Source organism: Fukomys damarensis, unplaced genomic scaffold (genome assembly GCF_012274545.1).
Source record: "Fukomys damarensis isolate Sample0158 unplaced genomic scaffold, DMR_v1.0_HiC HiC_scaffold_18, whole genome shotgun sequence".
NCBI lineage: Eukaryota > Metazoa > Chordata > Mammalia > Rodentia > Bathyergidae > Fukomys > Fukomys damarensis.
In genome coordinates, this window is record NW_022900930.1 from 15,578,978 (window position 1) to 15,594,881 (window position 15,904).

Consider the following 15,904-nt stretch of genomic DNA (forward strand, 5'->3'; position numbering starts at 1 on the left):
GAGCAGTCTACCCTCAATCATTATATTTTTCTGTGACTTCTAGCAAAAAGAGTAACTGTAAGCAACTTTAGATTGTCTGGAAATTTTTCTGATCGACATGCTCAGGAGAAAAGTGTATATGTACATCAAGGGAAGCCAGCACCTTGGATAGCAGCTATTTATTTGGAATATGAAAAGGACAGAGTAGAATTGGGCACTAATGCTAAAGAAACTCTCAGTTTCAAAATGTATGAGGACAGTAAATAACCTTGATTTCTATTTAATTAGTAATGTAATGTTCTATTATAATAAAAAGTATAAAGCCTATGAATAGCATCTGTTATGAAAAAGACTTATTACACCAAATTTACAAAGAAGTAACAAACATTATGATGTACTGATCACCAAAATGAGTGATGGAACATTGGAGTCATATCTGCCTAAGGTAATATTAGTCCTCAGACAGGCAGTCACACAAGTAGAAAGATCTCACTCTGTTTTTAAAGATATTTAGGACAGTTTCTTGAATATATAAAAGTGGTAACAAAAGCCCCAACGTCAGAAGGTACACTGAAGTGTTTAAACAGAATGTCTCTCCCTAAACCAGTCTCTTCTACCTTTATTCTCAATGACAAATAATGGAACTTCTGTCACATTTTATTAAATTCCCTTCAAGCTTTTTCTTTTCCGAGTGAAATGATCTCAGTGTTCCTTAATGAACTTTGCTCTTCACATTTTAAAATGAGTTGTTTGATTGCTGTACTTTGTTCTTTTAGCTCTATCGCACTTGATCCAAACTGAAATTTCTAGTGAAGCACCTGTGCTTTGAAATTCATGTGCCCTGTAGGTCAAAAAGTTGTCCCAGGTATTGAATGAAAACCTTTATGGAAAGGTTTAAAGAGATTGAGGAAATACACTTAGCTTATACATATCTGTTCTTGGATTTTTCCCAGTTTTCTTTCTGTGCTACTAAGTCTAAGCCCCTCTGAACCTGGAATCCTTATAAGGACTGTGGAACAAAGAAGAGAGGGTATGAAGAGTGGACATAGTGATGCAGATTCTTAAACAGATATATTAGTTTAGTGACATAAAAACGGGTATTCTAGAATTGAAGGCTATACAAAAAGTCCATGTCATCAGAATTATTCTGTGCTACCTCTGAGACCCTTGACATATTCAAGGGATTTGTCCAAAGATCTGCACAAACGCCCTACATTTTTTAATGCACTGGCTCACCAGTTTAGTAATTGAATTGTGGTGCTCTCCTGTCTTATAGGATCGCAAACTGAAGAGTGAAATTTAGAAATTTCATCTGGTTCTGTTTTCAATAAAATGTAGGCAGGAAAGTCATACAAGAAGTGTGGAGAAATGGGATAAAAGGAGGTGTGATTAAAATAGGACATTGGACTAACTGGATGGCAGAGGTGAAGCACTGTGGGAAGAAAATCAAAACAAAATAATTATAAATTAAGCGGATCAATGAATAGGAAATTAAATCATTGGTAGAGAACAATTCAGAAGATCCAGGAATTCCTCAGGGAAAACAAAGGCATAAAATCAAGAAAGGTAATATAAAGAAAAAGTATTTAACCAAAAAATAATTGACATTCTTAAGGAGAACAATTAAAAAACTTAAATTGAAACAGTAATAGAAATAGGAAAGCTTTTCTATACCAAAAACATCTTAGTATGAAGGATAAAATAGCTCAAAATACTATATAGATTATACAAGTATAAGAAGTTGGTTCCAAGATACATCCTCAGGAAATCACTAAATTTCAAAACTATATTTTACAATAATCTTGTAGCCTAGATAGAAAAAAAAAAAAACTGGAAGAAACCTTACATGCCAAAAAGTAATAGGATGATATATTAAGAATCTTGAAAGAAAAAAATAAAACAACAAAACCCTTCTCTAGTCAACAGTTCTATACCCAGAAACTTTACTTTCCAAAAATGATTGGGAGATAATGACATCCTCAGACAAAAGTTGAAGGTGTTTATCACCACTAGGCCTACCTTACAACAAATAGTACAGAGAGCACTTCTATTTGAGAGAACACAGTAACATGAAAATATATGAAAGTGTAAAATGTATTGGTATGCGTAAGTATATTGTCAAATTGAAAACTTTGATACAGGGTCTTGCTATGTAGCTGGCCTCAAACTCGCAGCAATCCCTCTGCCTCAGCCTCCCATGTCCTGGGATTATAGACATGGGCTGCCGTGCCCACAAAATCTCTTAGTATTCTTAATAACAGAGGGTAAATAAATGTACTATAAAGTTTAAGAAGCAAAATTGTTAAAATAGCTAAAATGATTTGGTAAAAGATAGAAACTTTTAAGAGAGTGTAAATGTGACATCAAAAAACATGGGGAAAGGAAATAAAAGTGTAGTTTCTTAATTAAAAAATTATCAGCTGAAAACAATCAGGTACAAGGTGTTTTATATAAGTCTTAGGATAACTACACATCAAAAACCTAAATTAGACACACCAAAGATAAGAGAGATGGGAAGCGTATCACTACAGCAAGTCATCAACCTACAAAGGCAGAAAAGGAGGACCAAATGATGAAAGAACCAAAGAATAATTTAAGAAATGACAATAGGTACTCTAACCTGGTAGTAATTGCTTTGAATGTAAATGGATTAAATTCTCTAGTCAAAAGACATAGAGTGTCTGAAAGGATATTCAACTCAACAAGAGTATATTACAGTTATAAAAGTACATGCACACAAACTCAACCTAACATTTATAAAACAAATATTAAAGATCTGAAGTAAGATATAGACTGCAATAAATTAAGAGATTTCCAGTACTTCACTTTCAACAATAAACAGATCAGTCATCCAATCAATTCAGAAACAATGGTCTTGCATTATGATTTAGACCAAATGCCCTAACGCATGCAGAAAAGGCCATCAGACAGTGGCAGAATATATACCCTTCCCAAATTCCCTAAGCAGTCTTTTGTATAGATCATTCATTAGGCCACAAAAGTAATCTTAACAAATTTGAAAAGATCAAATCAAGTATCTTTACCAACTACACTGAAACAAACCTAGAAATCAATGACAGGATGAATGATGAAAAATTGACATATATATGAAAATTAAATTGTGTGCCTGAGTAACTTTCGGTCAAGAAATTAATAGGCAGGTTAAAAATACCTGGACACAAACTAGAATGGAAAAAACAAAAATTTTGGAATGTAACATGCTGTTTTAAGAAGCTTATCTTAGTAACAATATCAAGAAAGAAAAAGCTAAACCTTTTCTATAAAACAGCAAAAGATGGAAATAAATAAATTTGTAAAACACTGGTAAGTCTTTTTGTTTTTTCTTTTTTTAAAGCTAAACAAAACTGGCAAACTGTACTTAGACTAAGATAAAAGAACAAAATACTCAAACCAAAAGTGAAAGAGGAAACATTCAAGTCCATAAAATAGTACAGAGGTTCATAAGAGTTTACTAAAAAAAATTATATACCAATAATTTTCCACCTAGAAGAAATGGATAAATTATTAGAATCACACATAACCTGTCAAGACTGAATCATGAAGAAATTAGAAACATTAAAGAACTAATAATAGGGCTGGGGATTTAGCTCAGCGGTTCGGTGGCCTACCTTGCAAGCGCAAGGACCTGAGTTGGATCCCTGGTACCGAAAAAAACAAAACAACAAAAAATAATAACCAAAGGTTTATTTAAAAAGTCTCCCGTTAAATAAAAGCTCAAGGTCTGATGGGTTCAATGCTAAATGCTATAAAGCATTAAAATGAACTAATAACAGTCCTCAAAAACTTCCCAAAAGTTAAAGAAAAGGAATTAACTTCCAAACTCATTTTAGGAGACCAGCATTATCCTAATAGTAAAGCCAAAGACAGAAAAGAAAACTAAAGGCCAAGTCACCATATACAGAATAAAGGAGGCAACCATTTGATCATCTCAAAAATGTACAAGAAACATTTGATAAAATTCTGCATCCCATCCCCATTCACCAAATTAGAGAAGAAATGTTCCTCAACCTAATAAAGTCATAAATTAAAAGCTCACAGCTGCTTATGTGGAAAATTCAAAAGTTTTTCTTTAAAGTTATAAAGAAAAGGATACCCACCTTTGTCTATATTACTCAATATAATAGTGTGAGTGCTAAGGGAAATTCGGCAAGAAAAAAATAATCCAAATAGGAAAGGAAGAATTAATTTTTGCATTGCCTAATATGTTATATGAGCCGGGAATTCAGCTCAGTGGTTCTGGCTCTTGCATCACAAGCACAAGGGCCTGAGTTCAATCCCCAGTACAAAAAAAAAAAAAAAAAAAAAAAAAAAAAAATGTACAAAATCCTAAAGACTTCACCAAAATCCTGATAAAGAAGTTCTGTCATTTGCCATAGAGTGGATGAGTTATTATGCTAAACAAAATGAGCCAGGCACAGAAAGACATACTACAGTGATCTCACATTTGCTGAACTCAGTAGCAAAGACTAGAATGGTGGTTACCAGAAACTAAATGGCAGCGTTATGGTTTGGATCTAAAATATTCCCCAAAAGCCTCAGACACCCAGAGGTTGGGCTTCTGAAAGGAAACTGGATCAGGGGACACTCTACTCATCAGTGGATTAAATCATTGATGAGTTCATGGCTGACTGTGCTACTAGGAGGTAGGACCTGGTTAGAGATGGGTCATTGACAGAGTAACCAGGGAAGGTGTATTCTTCTCAAAGGCTTCTACCTTTCTCTCTGCTTCCTGGTTGCCATGGTTTCAGCAGCTTTCTGCTGTGGAGCCAATTAGCCATGGAAACTATGAGCCAAAGTAAACCTCTCCTTTACAATTTGGGTATCAGGTATTGTGTCCAACACAGAAAAGCATGCAGACAGAGAGATGGGTAATGGGAGATTATGGTCAAAGGGTAAAAGTTTCAATTCAGAGGAATAAATTCTTGTTATCTATTACACAGCCCAGTGATGACATTTAATTAAAATGACTTTAGATTTCAAAAATTTGCTAAAAAACAAATTTTAACTATTCTCACCACAAAAAAAAATATATAAGGTGATAGATAAGTTAATTAGGCTAGTTTAATCATTGTACAGTTTATTGAAACATTACATTGTACTAATATGTACAATTACCATTTATTGATTTTAAAATAAAGATTTTTTAAAACTAAAATGATAATGTATTAATCCAGTAGGAATAAATCTCTAACATTGGTAGATAAATTTTTTAATTTGCTATTTATAAAACAGTATACCTTCAGTGGGAATATTTAACCCTTTCATATTCTTAAAATATGTATTAATATGCAGAGTTACATAAGCCACCAAGTTCAATAAATTTTTATCCAATTATTAAATATAAATTTTTAATTAAAAAATTTTAATTCAGTATTATACTTTAAGTAGACTAAGGGCCTATGCTTTTCACACTCCTCAAAAAGCCTTTACAACTTTACACAAGTTAGGCCTTGATAAAAGTGGAAAAGAAATTATAACAGATTTTATGACACCATCTCAATAGAATATTGAAGCACTAAACATAACTAAAAGAATTTATATGAATGGAAAATGCTCCTCTTAAAAGTGGTCTGTACAAGAACAGATGTAACTTTAGAGGGAAAGATTTTAATATCGCTTTAAAATGAAAGAATGTGGAAGCTAAAATGGAAATCATTTCGGGGAATTACAAGAGCAATAGTTTCCTTTTGGAGGCAGGAAAATTTTGTAGGGTTCATTTTTCCTTTCATTTACACACACACACACACACACACACACACACACACACTTGAAATATTGTATGCCAGATGAAGATAAACTAAAGTGCAATAAGGTAGAAAAGTCATGAAGCTCAATGAATTTGGGTATATGTGGGGTTTTTTGCTATTCTCTTATGCTTTTTGTATTTTTTTTAGTTTTTGTCTTTTTAATCCATCCACCCCATCACACTGCACTTCAAGATTTAGAACTATGGAATTCCCCAGGTGTTTTAGATATGTATGTAGCTATATTTTCATTTTGTGCTTCTATAAGTTAATTTATAATTTAAATAGGGCTAAAATTAAGCTATCAATTTTTCTTTCAAGAATATTTTATCTTACAAACTTATTCAGATAGATTTTCAAAAGTAATTAACATAATTAACAGAATTTTTACAATCATCATCACATACATGAATTGTAGAATAATGAAGATATTGATGCACTAGTTTAATGATGAATTAAAGCAAATTCTTGACAGTGAAACAAAGGTATGGAATACAAAATGTGATGAAAATGCAAAATAGATGATTTGACCCATGAGAAGTCCTTAAATAGATTATATAATTATCATTGATGATATTTCGTGCAATGTTTAGGTCAGCCTTGTAAAAACTATCAAAATACATTTGTTGGATTCTGTGATGCCAATGAAAATCTTTCATGGAATAGTGAGACCAGTACCGGTCACTGTGGTATATTTTCTCATTATGACTAGTTACTTCCTTTTACTGTGACATGTGTCCCTGCAAAGTTAGAATTTGATGCTTTCATCTCCCATGAGCTGATTTTTAAATTGAATCTTAACACACAATAAAATCAGATTGCAATTGTATCTACTGCTAAACTGCTCATTCCCCTTTAGAACTTTCTTCGCACAAAAGTTGACAGTAATATTCTGTATGTTTTAAAAAGCTAGCAAAAAGTTTTGGAAATTTTCACCCTAAAGAACTGATAAATGTATGTGGAGATAAATATGCTTAACATCATTAAAACTATGCAATATATATTGATATCTATTACATGGCACCCCCACAGTGTGTCCAATGTTAATGTTGCAATATTTCAGAGAACATTTTTATTATTTTTAAAAATCAAACTTGAAAAAAACACAGTTCGCATCATTCTCACTTTTCAAAGAATTAATGTGTCCAGGTTGAACGTAGGCACAATACCTGATATTTGTTAAGAAATGTCCTACTTTACCATTTGGAGAGATGAAAGGAGTTGTACAGTCATAACAGGCAGATTATTGTTCCTCAAGAGTTGCTCTTCTTATTAGCAGAGACTGTTCAGAGGTATGTGCCTTTCAAGGGAATGTTTCCAAATTGCGTGAACTTCTCCCTGCATCTTCTGCCCTCTCTCTCGCTTACAACAGAGCGTGACTGTAAGGACCTCTGAAAACAAGCCAACAATATTTGAGAGAAAATTCTGAGTTAAAACATGTTTAGGACTCTGGTCGGTAATTAATCTAAATTATAATAATGTTTACATGAGATATAGATATTCTTTTATTGTGAAGGAAGTAATTATTTAAAAGGTATATTTTAAAGCAGGTTAAAAGGAAATGGAAGATGAGAAAAGGTCTTCATCGAGCCTGCCTCTCTGAGAACTAATAGAATGTCCATGATGAGCACTCTCAGGTGAAACGTTTCTCTCTCGGAGGCCTGCTATTTCATCAGTCTCTTATTTCAAACAGTGTCAAGAATGCTATAGGCTCTCAGAAAACGGGACTTAGCAGCAGTGATGATGTCGCTGAGCGGTAGTAACATCTTCACCACTTTAGAGTAAACAGGTAAGTTGGAAAGCCGCTGTCGTAGTGATGAGGGAGAAGGGCCAGAGAGGTTATTATTGGTGTGCCACGGTTCTCAGCCATTTGTGAATACAGAGTGAGGAGTCTCACTGGCAGGTGTTAGATTATTAGGAAAATTAAGCAGATCGACTTGGCAAACTTTACCTCCCCTTACTTCACCAGGAGATTTTGCCCTCAGGCTTAGCTTCACATGTGCTTGTTTAAAACCTGCTGTCGTTTCAAGGAAACATCGGTGTCGTCATCCCAGAACTATGAGGAAATCACATCATCCATGTTTTCCCAGAGTGTTAGGCAAAACTTTGTTTCCTGCGTCACTCACAACCTGCTGCAGTGGATTCTACTGAGATTGCTCATGTCACTGGCTCAGAGGAAGCGAGTGAGTGTGTTACACTGGCTGCTCGCAGTGCTCAGCTACTGTAAAATGGAGCTGATGTCCTGCATCACTGCACAAGCTAGAGCATCCAAGCCTCCTGTCTGCACCATGAAATAATAATAAATAGTATTTACAAGAGTAGTGCTTCACATTGTCTAAACCCAGTCTGGGTGGATAACATTGTGTTTATCTTTTAATCATAGGTTTATTTGATTTATCAACCAGTCTTAAGAGATACCTCACAAGTTTTACAGAAGATCTTGTACAGATGCCTAATTAAAGCCATTAACACAAGGAAGCCATGACTGGAAATCATCTTGACAAAAAATAAAATAAAAATTTATTGTGAATGCATGTCTATTATTTGCATATATACAATACATATTTGAAATACATTAATTTTAAATCTATTACAATAAACAAAAATGTATTTATTTAATAAAAGTTTTCTGAATGTTTACCACAAGCCAAGCTCTATAAAATGCATTTGGGCTACAATAAAGAACAAGACCGACCAAGTCCCTGCTCTCCACAAGCTTTAAAATGACAAGGAAATGGATAAATACATCACAGTGGAAAAAATGAGTTTTGGTCTGTGTGAGTACACGAGGTCTCCCGACAACCAGCAAGGCAGAGCACTGACAAAATGCCTGGTGATACTTAAGAAATCATAGGCGTTCACTATATACAGAGCACACAAGTGATAGAAGTGGCAGAAAGCTGGCCTTAAGAGGGTTCAAGGTATAGCTCAGGGAAGAAAATCAATTCCCTGTGGCTGAGATATCATGAGTAAGAAGAAAAGGGAGTCACAGATGTAGAGGGAGACATCTTTGAGGGCCACATGATGCAGAATCCTGAAAGCCTTCTAAGAGGTATTAAACCTCTTAACAAGCCAGGCTTTTTAGGAAGGAGTGACCTAATAAGATTGCATGTTTAAAACAGCATTCTGACCCCCATGTTGAGAATAGATTGCATTGTTGCAAGCCTGGAGAATGTTACTCATTGTCAAAAAGAATGATCTGAAACCAGGGAAATGGATGTGGAAATAGAGATTTTATCTTGGAGAAAAATTCACATTTTCCCAACAAATATTTTATAAGAATTGTAGCTGAATCACCTTTGGCAATGTGTCTGCTGTGTTCTTTGCCTATTTGCTAGCATTGATGCTAATGTAATCATTTTTTTAGTAGCAAAAAAGCAAAGATAGCATGGAACCTGGATAAGCAGGCCCTTGTCGGTTCATTAAGTGTGGTGACAAATGCATGTGGACGGACACATGCACACACAACCACTGTTTACCTTTAGAATCTTTTACAATGGTAGACAGTAGTGGTGCTACCATTTGTGCATAAAATAATAGTGGAAATTACCCTTTCGGTTGTTTTTACAAAGTGCTGTGGGATTTCAGGTGGGTGGGACTCCAGTACAGACGATTGAATCCAGGGTTTACAGAGCAGGCTACATCTCCAGCCCTTTTTAATTTTTGACACAGGTGCTCACTAAATCATTAAGTTGCCCAGGCCAGGCTCAAGCTTGTGATCCTCTTACCTCAGCCTTCCAGACAACATATTAATGTACATGCTCAGGTCTACCCATGCAGCTGACATTCATATAAACTTCACAAGATAAGTGATCATTTAATCCAACTCCTGTTTGGATAAGAGAACCAGGGAGACAACTCTTCTGAGCATTTCTGTCCCATCATGGGCCATTGCTATTAGAATTCTTTTTCTATCAGGATTAGTTTTCTGACACATTTCATAATACTGTTAATACTGAAATAACAAAACCATCTCTCATACAGAAAAAATTTGAAAATAAAAAAACTAAAAAATGCAATTAAGTTCTGCCTAACACGCTAGAAGATTTACTACCTCTTGAGGGTGTGGATCTCCTGTTAACAATGCCTTTTTTGTCTTCATAACAGAATAGATCCCTGCCTTACAACTGCTCTCGCTGAAGCTTGGTTCATTCCTATCAACTCTGAGGCCAGCCTTTAGCCTGTCCTCTCTTTCCCAGGGTGAAAACTCATTTATGAAGAAAGTAAACACTGACCTTCATTTCCAAGACATTGCTTTTGTTTTCTAGCATACAAAAGGCTACATATGAACAAGAGAGCAACAAGATTTATGGGTTCAGTACCTATTTGTCAGACTGAATTTATGATTCAGGAAATAAGTGTAATAAGTGAAATTATTACACTTATCTACATGTAAGGGAGTGACCACTTACTATTTTCTGTGAACACCCTGTGTATACTCCAAGTAGTGTTCTAAAACATTTGAGTAAGGTAGAAACATGTCTGCTCTCACATTTTCACGTGAGAAATGGGTAACATTCAGAAAACTAAAGAAACAAAAACACTCAGCTTGTGTTATGCAGAGAATTAAAGTGGGCTCGTGTTACTGAGTAGACACTGTAGAGGAAGAGAGATTTTTCCAAAGACATAATATTTAGGTGAAGCCTGAACAATAGCTAGCTTACATTACACCTGTACTGACAGTGGATTTAGCCTGCAGAAAAATGTACAACCATGATGAGTCTTATCTGAAATTCGTGATCATGGGCCTCCAGAGGACTCTTGGACACGGTTAGCAATCATATTACTATACATTTTTCTAGTATGTTTCATGCCATTTCTTCAAAGTCTTTTTTCCCTCATCTGCTGAGTTCCCTTCTAAAAAAAATGGAATATCACTGAAAAAATAGAAGCAATGGAAAGAAAATATTGCTCTGTTACCAAATGTATCCACTGTTACCAAATGTATCCACTTATGCTATTGTATCAGTCCGTGTTTACCGGAGAAACAGATACACAAATATGTAAGAATTTACAAGATTGTCTTACAGTGACCACCCACAGAGTCAGGTGTAAGAGTGTGCGAAAGGGCTGTCTGTGCACTGGGATCCAAAGAATGAAGTCAAAGCCCACTGTAGTATCCAGTGTGAGTCCATATCAGGAAGCTAACGGGTCTATTCTGGAAGCCAGGAGATGGTGTCAGAAATGAAGGTGAAAACCTGAGCTCCTCCACAGAAATAGAAGCAAGCTTTGTTTGTTTCCCTTTTATAATTATCAGGTGACAGGACTACCCAGAGATGATCTTCTGTCTTAAGTAGAGTCCCTCAGCCATGCCCAGAATTGCTGATCCAATTTAGTTGGGCGTTTCTTACTCAAATTGACACAACCTGTTCACTATCACCCCTTGTCAACTTGACAACATATTTCTTTGTCTACAGATACAAAGACAAGTTCATAGTTATGCCTAACTTGTAATAATGAAATGCCCTAATTCTCTCCCCAGAGTAGAAGACCAGTTTTTTTGCGGGGAGATGATGGTGCTTACTCCTAATGTTTCATAACTTTAACATTATATCGTAGGTTTAACAATACTTAAGAACCAATATTAAGTCTATCAACATTATATTACATAGGAAGCATATTAGGAGAAAATATAATTACAATCCTTATTTCTGTAGCTGATCATGGATTTGTAGCTGGTATTTAGAACTACCTTCTTCTATCCCATTCTGTATTCCCTTGGCCCTCAGCAAGTACTTCAGTAGGTCTTGGTTGTTTTCCTTGTGGGATGACCTATACTTCAGTCCTGAAGATTCTGGACAATTCAGCATCCTACCTGTGTTGGGTTATTTTAGTTTCCCATTGACTTTAGTAACAGGGCAATACTAGGAGGTGCCTTAAAGTATCTTCTGCACTCCAAGTATGTCCTTCTTTTCCACCACTATGGAGTTCAATTTTCCCCTTGCTATTCTGGGTCAGTCACCCCTGTGAACACTGTAACTCCTTTTTTAGTTTGTTTATTCAGAGGCATGAGAAGACCACAATGACCAGGGAGAAATCTTAGCTTCTAGTTTTGTGACATCTTTGTTGTGCTTCCTGGTAAAGCTTTCCCTCCTCTGGAACTAAGACTTCTAAGCCAGCACAGCATAAGGTCATGGGAACAAGAAGCAAAATTTTGCTAGTGGCTCATGAAGGGTACTGTTGAGTGGTACCATTCCCACTTGTACCCCTTGATCTCTGGTCCTGTGAATCTTGGCTGTGGGAGACACAATACCATATAGTGGATATTGATTCAAAGCATATAAAGCCTTTTGAAAAACATTAGCTCAGTAGTGCAAGCTACTACCACCTTGCTGGCATTGTTACTGTGTCTTCTAAAGGTGTAGGGGAAGTGGGAAGGGTAGGGGAAGGGAAACAGAGAAAAGAAAAAAATAGGAGAAAATGAAAAAATGGAAATAAAGTTTTTGTAAATAGAGAAGGGAGGAGGGGGTGAAGGGAGGGCAGGGGTATGGGGGGAAAATGACAACCAAGACCTGTCATGTAAAAGTACAAGATCCCAATGATGAATGTAACTATACTGTATACCTAACATGTACCAATAAACTCAGAAAAAAAAAGACCATCTTTCTGTCAATCCAGCTGCTTCTGAATGGTAAGGAAGATGGTAAGACCAGTTAATTCCATGAATGTGAATCCATTACCTCACTTTTTGGCAGTAAAATGTATTCTTTTGTCAGAAGCAATGCTGTGTGGAATCCTATAACTGGAATAAAACATTCTATAAGCCCACCCATGGTGGTTTTGTCAGAAGCATTATGTTCTGGGAAGGCAAATCCATATCCAGAATAAGTGTCTATGCCAGTAAGGGCAAAGTGTAGTACCTTCCTTGATGGGAGTGGTCCAATATAATCAACCTGCCACCAGGTTGCAGGCTGATCACCCCAGAGATTGATACCATATTGAACACTCAGTGTTGGTCTCTGCTGCTGCTATATTGATCATTCAGTAGTGAATGTACCCAGGTCAGCCTTGCTGAACTGGAGTCCATGTTGCTGAGCCGATGCATAACCTCCATCTCTGCAACCATGACCACTTTGTTCATAAGCCCATAGAGCAATGATAGGATGGGGGTAAAAAAGAGTTTGACTGCTATCTACAGAACAGGTAATCTTATCCAGTTGATTACTGAAGTCCTCTTCTGCTGAGGTCACTTTTTAATCAGTATTTATGCGGGAAACACATGTTTTAGGTATCTAGCCCATATGAAGAAGTCTAGCCACATACCTCTAACCCCAAATATCTTTGTCAACAAATTTCCAGTCATGTTCCTTCCAAGTACCTGACCATCCAGCCAGACCATTGGCTACAGCCTATGGATCAGAATTCAGCCACATATCTGGCCATTTTTTCTTCCAGGAAAACTATGCTACCAGGGGCACTGCCTAAACTTCTGTCCTCTATAAAGATTTCCCTGCACCTCTGTCCTTCAGGGATGTCCTAGAAAGGGGCTGTAACGCTGCAGCTGTCCACTTTTAGGTTGTGCCTGCATATCGTGCAGAACCATCTGTAAAGCAGGCCCTAGCACTCTCTGAACATATGGTACAACTTGAGTGGCCACTTTAGCTGGGAAAAGAGATTTTTCCAAAGAGAATATTCAGGTTGAAGCATGAGCAGTGACTAGCTCACTTCATACCTGTACTGACGGTGGATTTAGCCTGCACAAAAATGCACAGCCATGATGAATCTCATCTAAAATTCGTGATCACAGACCTTCAGAGGACTCGACACTTCTAACAATCATATTACATTTTTCTAGTCTGTTTGATGCCTACTATTTCATACTTTCAAAGCTCCACTGTCTTTTTTCCCCCTCACCTTCTGCTACCCCTCCCCCTTGAATTCCACTGAAAAAATAGAAGCAATGAAAATGAAATACTCCCGCGGCTCTGTTACCAAGTCTCTCCACTTATGCTGCCTTTTCTCTTCGTTGCTTTGAAGAATGAACCTTCTGTGCTCCTATAAAATGCAATTCTTCCACTTCTGCACCATATGCTTCACCCCTGACTTACCTTACGATGAGTTCAGCCCCACTCTCCTGTCTCTCCTGTGTCTCCTGCATTTCCCAACTCTCCCTCATCAACCTAATCATTCATCATTCTATCTTGTCTGCATATAGAAACTCTTCCTCCCATCACATACACCAACAGCCCAGGGTCCTACGAGGACTGTAATGGTCAACATTATTTAATCTTAGTATTTGCATGGCTTTAGCTCCTCACTACACCTCTTCACTCTACTCCTGCCATACTGGCGTCTTTGCTGGTCCCTGAATATGTCATTGCACACTTCCACCCTGGGGCTTTTGCAATTTTGATTTCATCTGCCTCCTCCAGATACCCACACCACCCACCTGCTCTTCACCTGTGTGATATTTGTTCGCATCTTATTTGTGAGCTGGTCCCTGCATCCTACTCTATTTCCCCTTTACCACTGCCCACTCTCTCTTGTCACCTTACTTGTTGCTATAGCAAACATGTCACTTGAAACACCATTTATTTATTTATAGCCTGGGCTCCCACACTCCACTACAACATAAATTCCACAAGAGTGGGGATTTTTATTAATATATGGATTTTTTGTTTGATTATTTTTATTTTATTTTATTTTTAAAATACAGAGCAAAACCTGGCACATATAGGCACTCACTAAATGCTTGTTGAATGGACTAAACATCCAGCCAGAGCTCATCTGGTGAAGGTCATGGGAAAGAACATTCCACTTGGAAGAAATAGCTCATAAATTGTGTTTGAGAAAACCAAAGAAAGCCAGTGTGACTGTAGTAGCATAGAAAGGGGCAGCATGGTTCAGGATGCTTCCTCCAAGAGAATGAAGCATCTGGAAATTGACAATTGCCTTTTCCTGTCTTATCCTGATGCTTTCTTTTCTCTGTTGCAGGAGACCTCAAGTTGTTAACTGTTGAATGAAGTAGACATCTCATTTGTAGCACTTTTAGCACACTGTATGTTCTGCTAGATAATGTCACGCTGTGCCAAATATTAACGTGTTCTTGGCCTTTAAGAACCACTCTGTTTGATCCTTACTTTTTCTTAGCCACCCCACTTTTCTGAAAATTTGATCATTGATAGTAAATCTTTCCACAATCATACATTCAATGTAGAAAATCTTATTTTCTCACATTACATTCTAATTTAGAGAGGTGACTCTTGGGTCTCCCATCTTTCTAACTGGAAAATCGGGTTGCATTTTATCATATAAAATTGATGATTCCTTCCAAATATAGGGATAAGCCTAACATATTTGTCAAGACAGAGTAAAACAGATCAACATGTAATATCTGTATGTATAAATTCCCATGGAGAATGTATTTATTATGCACTATAAATGTACACTAACAAAAATGTTTTTTAAAAGCCTAACATAGTTAAATTCACTGAAACATATTGTCAAGAACTGTAAATGGTTTGAGATTTTATCCTGAATGGAAGTTAACAAGTTAGCCTGACTTGGTTTCTTGGATGAAGATAGAAGATATCAGATTACACATCATAGATAACTCACAGTTTATTACTCAAAGCAATAGTAGTATCCAGGTTTAATCACTTTTTTCTTCTGGTTTCCTGAATGACACCTTCCAGACAGCAGCAAGAGGGCCAAGTGACACCTGCATGTGAGTAGGGTGTGTTACTGGGGAGGAGCCCTAAGCTATGTGTGACAACCCTAATATTTTATAATGGGCAATCAGTATGTTTGCTTTTGCTCTAAAGAGAAGCATCACCTTTATTATGTTAAACAGTAAATATGCCTGTCTTTTGCCCCAGGGGGTCAAACTCTCTATAGCATGGATGTATTTTAGGCAAAAGGAAATTAGTGTTCTATCAGAAGTTGTACAAAGAAATAAGACTCGATGAAAAGATACCTCCCCAAAATACCTGCTTCCTCATTTCTAGCCACTCTAGCTTCTGATGAATTTTTCATGAGTCTACAACTACAACAGCCACCTTGTTTCATCTGATTGACAGTGGCTGAGACACATCCTTTTAATTTGTTTGATGTAGAACTTAATTGATGCTATTATCAACGGAACTCAAAACAGCAGTAGTGATCTCAATGAGGACCCTTGGGATCCCACTCCTAACCAATTAAACTAATCCCATAAATTA